General features: G+C 53.4%; 7 non-coding genes across 7 annotated transcripts in view; all 7 read left to right on the forward strand.

Moving 5' to 3' along the window:
- Nucleotides 1–127: 127 nt before the first annotated feature.
- On the forward strand, nt 128–318 carry LOC138456906 (U2 spliceosomal RNA). Its single transcript, XR_011262151.1, has one exon. It is a non-coding gene; the product is annotated as a U2 spliceosomal RNA (small nuclear RNA).
- Nucleotides 319–941: 623 nt separating this feature from the next.
- LOC138456917 (U2 spliceosomal RNA) lies at nt 942–1,132 on the forward strand. Its single transcript, XR_011262154.1, has one exon. It is a non-coding gene; the product is annotated as a U2 spliceosomal RNA (small nuclear RNA).
- Nucleotides 1,133–1,755: 623 nt separating this feature from the next.
- Nucleotides 1,756–1,946, forward strand: LOC138456928 (U2 spliceosomal RNA). The gene has a single exon (XR_011262155.1). It is a non-coding gene; the product is annotated as a U2 spliceosomal RNA (small nuclear RNA).
- A 617-nt stretch (nt 1,947–2,563) lies between these two features.
- On the forward strand, nt 2,564–2,754 carry LOC138456939 (U2 spliceosomal RNA). Its single transcript, XR_011262157.1, has one exon. It is a non-coding gene; the product is annotated as a U2 spliceosomal RNA (small nuclear RNA).
- Nucleotides 2,755–3,377: 623 nt separating this feature from the next.
- Nucleotides 3,378–3,568, forward strand: LOC138459297 (U2 spliceosomal RNA). Its single transcript, XR_011262572.1, has one exon. It is a non-coding gene; the product is annotated as a U2 spliceosomal RNA (small nuclear RNA).
- A 623-nt stretch (nt 3,569–4,191) lies between these two features.
- On the forward strand, nt 4,192–4,382 carry LOC138456961 (U2 spliceosomal RNA). The gene has a single exon (XR_011262160.1). It is a non-coding gene; the product is annotated as a U2 spliceosomal RNA (small nuclear RNA).
- Nucleotides 4,383–4,999: 617 nt separating this feature from the next.
- Nucleotide 5,000, forward strand: part of LOC138456972 (U2 spliceosomal RNA) — a 191-nt gene continuing 190 nt past the window's right edge. The window contains exon 1 of the small nuclear RNA XR_011262162.1: nt 5,000. This exon is cut by the window's right edge and continues 190 nt beyond it. This is a non-coding gene — a small nuclear RNA (U2 spliceosomal RNA).

A 5,000-nucleotide genomic window follows, 5' to 3' on the forward strand; every position in this document is an offset into this window, starting at 1 on the left:
CGCCGGGCATGCTGGTCATGCAAATGCTATTCTTGGCCGAGGAATCTGGGGCTCTGCCGCAGAGCGTTGCTCCGAGTCAGCAGGGGAGCTGCCGAGCAGCAGTCTTTCAGGCAAAGCTTTTGTGGGCATCGCTTCTCGGCCTTTTGGCTAAGATCAAGTGTAGTATCTGTTCTTATCAGTTTAATATCTGATACGTCCTCTATCTGGGGACCATATATTAAATTGATTTTTGGAACCGGGAGATGGAATGGGAGCTTGCTCTGTCCACTCCACGCATCAACTTGGTATTGCAGTACCTCCAGGACTGGTGCACTTCCCCACTTGGGGAAAACAATGCTGTGAAAAAGAAAGACTGAGCAATTCTTGAAAGAAGAGCACTTTGCAATATTTTTTTGTTTAAATGTGTTTTTTTTTTCCAGTGTTTCGGAAAAGGTGCTGTTGTGTCACGGGAGGAAAAAAAAGTCTGCCCTTTTTGCTTGCTTTTCACAGGAGCTGCAAAGCAAGGCAAAGGAGCCAGCCAGCCAGCCAGCAGCACAAGGAGGAGATGGGGGACACTGTCCTTGCCCTGCCTCACCCCTGAAGGGCCCCGAACGGCCCCGAACGGCCAAGCCTTATCTGAGGGGGACGCACTTGGGGGAGCATCTCCTGGGCAGCTGAGGGTGACTTTCGGCCGCTAGGTGACGGGGCCAGTGCCAGGCCGGGCTGCAGCTTCTCTGGGTGGAGCTCTGCAGCCTGTGTCTGGCCGTCTCGCACCAGGCGCTGTGGGACCCATGGAAATCTTGGGGCGGAGCCATGCAAAATATGCTTACCATACCGCCGGGCATGCTGGTCATGCAAATGCTATTCTTGGCCGAGGAATCTGGGGCTCTGCCGCAGAGCGTTGCTCCGAGTCAGCAGGGGAGCTGCCGAGCAGCAGTCTTTCAGGCAAAGCTTTTGTGGGCATCGCTTCTCGGCCTTTTGGCTAAGATCAAGTGTAGTATCTGTTCTTATCAGTTTAATATCTGATACGTCCTCTATCTGGGGACCATATATTAAATTGATTTTTGGAACCGGGAGATGGAATGGGAGCTTGCTCTGTCCACTCCACGCATCAACTTGGTATTGCAGTACCTCCAGGACTGGTGCACTTCCCCACTTGGGGAAAACAATGCTGTGAAAAAGAAAGACTGAGCAATTCTTGAAAGAAGAGCACTTTGCAATATTTTTTTGTTTAAATGTGTTTTTTTTTTCCAGTGTTTCGGAAAAGGTGCTGTTGTGTCACGGGAGGAAAAAAAAGTCTGCCCTTTTTGCTTGCTTTTCACAGGAGCTGCAAAGCAAGGCAAAGGAGCCAGCCAGCCAGCCAGCAGCACAAGGAGGAGATGGGGGACACTGTCCTTGCCCTGCCTCACCCCTGAAAGGCCCCGAACGGCCCCGAACGGCCAAGCCTTATCTGAGGGGGACGCACTTGGGGGAGCATCTCCTGGGCAGCTGAGGGTGACTTTCGGCCGCTAGGTGACGGGGCCAGTGCCAGGCCGGGCTGCAGCTTGGCTGGGTGGAGCTCTGCAGCCTGTGTCTGGCCGTCTCGCACCAGGCGCTGTGGGACCCATGGAAATCTTGGGGCGGAGCCATGCAAAATATGCTTACCATACCGCCGGGCATGCTGGTCATGCAAATGCTATTCTTGGCCGAGGAATCTGGGGCTCTGCCGCAGAGCGTTGCTCCGAGTCAGCAGGGGAGCTGCCGAGCAGCAGTCTTTCAGGCAAAGCTTTTGTGGGCATCGCTTCTCGGCCTTTTGGCTAAGATCAAGTGTAGTATCTGTTCTTATCAGTTTAATATCTGATACGTCCTCTATCTGGGGACCATATATTAAATTGATTTTTGGAACCGGGAGATGGAATGGGAGCTTGCTCTGTCCACTCCACGCATCAACTTGGTATTGCAGTACCTCCAGGACTGGTGCACTTCCCCACTTGGGGAAAACAATGCTGTGAAAAAGAAAGACTGAGCAATCCTTGAAAGAAGAGCACTTTGCAATATTTTTTTGTTTAAATGTGTTTTTTTTTTCCAGTGTTTCGGAAAAGGTGCTGTTGTGTCACGGGAGGAAAAAAAAGTCTGCCCTTTTTGCTTGCTTTTCACAGGAGCTGCAAAGCAAGGCAAAGGAGCCAGCCAGCCAGCCAGCCAGCAGCACAAGGAGGAGATGGGGGACACTGTCCTTGCCCTGCCTCACCCCTGAACGGCCCCGAACGGCCAAGCCTTATCTGAGGGGGACGCACTTGGGGGAGCATCTCCTGGGCAGCTGAGGGTGACTTTCGGCCGCTAGGTGACGGGGCCAGTGCCAGGCCGGGCTGCAGCTTGGCTGGGTGGAGCTCTGCAGCCTGTGTCTGGCCGTCTCGCACCAGGCGCTGTGGGACCCATGGAAATCTTGGGGCGGAGCCATGCAAAATATGCTTACCATACCGCCGGGCATGCTGGTCATGCAAATGCTATTCTTGGCCGAGGAATCTGGGGCTCTGCCGCAGAGCGTTGCTCCGAGTCAGCAGGGGAGCTGCCGAGCAGCAGTCTTTCAGGCAAAGCTTTTGTGGGCATCGCTTCTCGGCCTTTTGGCTAAGATCAAGTGTAGTATCTGTTCTTATCAGTTTAATATCTGATACGTCCTCTATCTGGGGACCATATATTAAATTGATTTTTGGAACCGGGAGATGGAATGGGAGCTTGCTCTGTCCACTCCACGCATCAACTTGGTATTGCAGTACCTCCAGGACTGGTGCACTTCCCCACTTGGGGAAAACAATGCTGTGAAAAAGAAAGACTGAGCAATTCTTGAAAGAAGAGCACTTTGCAATATTTTTTTGTTTAAATGTGTTTTTTTTTTCCAGTGTTTCGGAAAAGGTGCTGTTGTGTCACGGGAGGAAAAAAAAGTCTGCCCTTTTTGCTTGCTTTTCACAGGAGCTGCAAAGCAAGGCAAAGGAGCCAGCCAGCCAGCCAGCAGCACAAGGAGGAGATGGGGGACACTGTCCTTCCCCTGCCTCACCCCTGAAAGTCCCCGAACGGCCCCGAACGGCCAAGCCTTATCTGAGGGGGACGCACTTGGGGGAGCATCTCCTGGGCAGCTGAGGGTGACTTTCGGCCGCTAGGTGACGGGGCCAGTGCCAGGCCGGGCTGCAGCTTGGCTGGGTGGAGCTCTGCAGCCTGTGTCTGGCCGTCTCGCACCAGGCGCTGTGGGACCCATGGAAATCTTGGGGCGGAGCCATGCAAAATATGCTTACCATACCGCCGGGCATGCTGGTCATGCAAATGCTATTCTTGGCCGAGGAATCTGGGGCTCTGCCGCAGAGCGTTGCTCCGAGTCAGCAGGGGAGCTGCCGAGCAGCAGTCTTTCAGGCAAAGCTTTTGTGGGCATCGCTTCTCGGCCTTTTGGCTAAGATCAAGTATAGTATCTGTTCTTATCAGTTTAATATCTGATACGTCCTCTATCTGGGGACCATATATTAAATTGATTTTTGGAACCGGGAGATGGAATGGGAGCTTGCTCTGTCCACTCCACGCATCAACTTGGTATTGCAGTACCTCCAGGACTGGTGCACTTCCCCACTTGGGGAAAACAATGCTGTGAAAAAGAAAGACTGAGCAATTCTTGAAAGAAGAGCACTTTGCAATATTTTTTTGTTTAAATGTGTTTTTTTTTTCCAGTGTTTCGGAAAAGGTGCTGTTGTGTCACGGGAGGAAAAAAAAGTCTGCCCTTTTTGCTTGCTTTTCACAGGAGCTGCAAAGCAAGGCAAAGGAGCCAGCCAGCCAGCCAGCAGCACAAGGAGGAGATGGGGGACACTGTCCTTGCCCTGCCTCACCCCTGAAAGTCCCCGAACGGCCCCGAACGGCCAAGCCTTATCTGAGGGGGACGCACTTGGGGGAGCATCTCCTGGGCAGCTGAGGGTGACTTTCGGCCGCTAGGTGACGGGGCCAGTGCCAGGCCGGGCTGCAGCTTGGCTGGGTGGAGCTCTGCAGCCTGTGTCTGGCCGTCTCGCACCAGGCGCTGTGGGACCCATGGAAATCTTGGGGCGGAGCCATGCAAAATATGCTTACCATACCGCCGGGCATGCTGGTCATGCAAATGCTATTCTTGGCCGAGGAATCTGGGGCTCTGCCGCAGAGCGTTGCTCCGAGTCAGCAGGGGAGCTGCCGAGCAGCAGTCTTTCAGGCAAAGCTTTTGTGGGCATCGCTTCTCGGCCTTTTGGCTAAGATCAAGTGTAGTATCTGTTCTTATCAGTTTAATATCTGATACGTCCTCTATCTGGGGACCATATATTAAATTGATTTTTGGAACCGGGAGATGGAATGGGAGCTTGCTCTGTCCACTCCACGCATCAACTTGGTATTGCAGTACCTCCAGGACTGGTGCACTTCCCCACTTGGGGAAAACAATGCTGTGAAAAAGAAAGACTGAGCAATCCTTGAAAGAAGAGCACTTTGCAATATTTTTTTGTTTAAATGTGTTTTTTTTTTCCAGTGTTTCGGAAAAGGTGCTGTTGTGTCACGGGAGGAAAAAAAAGTCTGCCCTTTTTGCTTGCTTTTCACAGGAGCTGCAAAGCAAGGCAAAGGAGCCAGCCAGCCAGCCAGCCAGCAGCACAAGGAGGAGATGGGGGACACTGTCCTTGCCCTGCCTCACCCCTGAACGGCCCCGAACGGCCAAGCCTTATCTGAGGGGGACGCACTTGGGGGAGCATCTCCTGGGCAGCTGAGGGTGACTTTCGGCCGCTAGGTGACGGGGCCAGTGCCAGGCCGGGCTGCAGCTTGGCTGGGTGGAGCTCTGCAGCCTGTGTCTGGCCGTCTCGCACCAGGCGCTGTGGGACCCATGGAAATCTTGGGGCGGAGCCATGCAAAATATGCTTACCATACCGCCGGGCATGCTGGTCATGCAAATGCTATTCTTGGCCGAGGAATCTGGGGCTCTGCCGCAGAGCGTTGCTCCGAGTCAGCAGGGGAGCTGCCGAGCAGCAGTCTTTCAGGCAAAGCTTTTGTGGGCA

This window comes from Ambystoma mexicanum, chromosome 1p (genome assembly GCF_040938575.1).
Source record: "Ambystoma mexicanum isolate Mex_15411 chromosome 1p, UKY_AmexF1_1, whole genome shotgun sequence".
In the NCBI taxonomy this organism is placed as follows: domain Eukaryota; kingdom Metazoa; phylum Chordata; class Amphibia; order Caudata; family Ambystomatidae; genus Ambystoma; species Ambystoma mexicanum.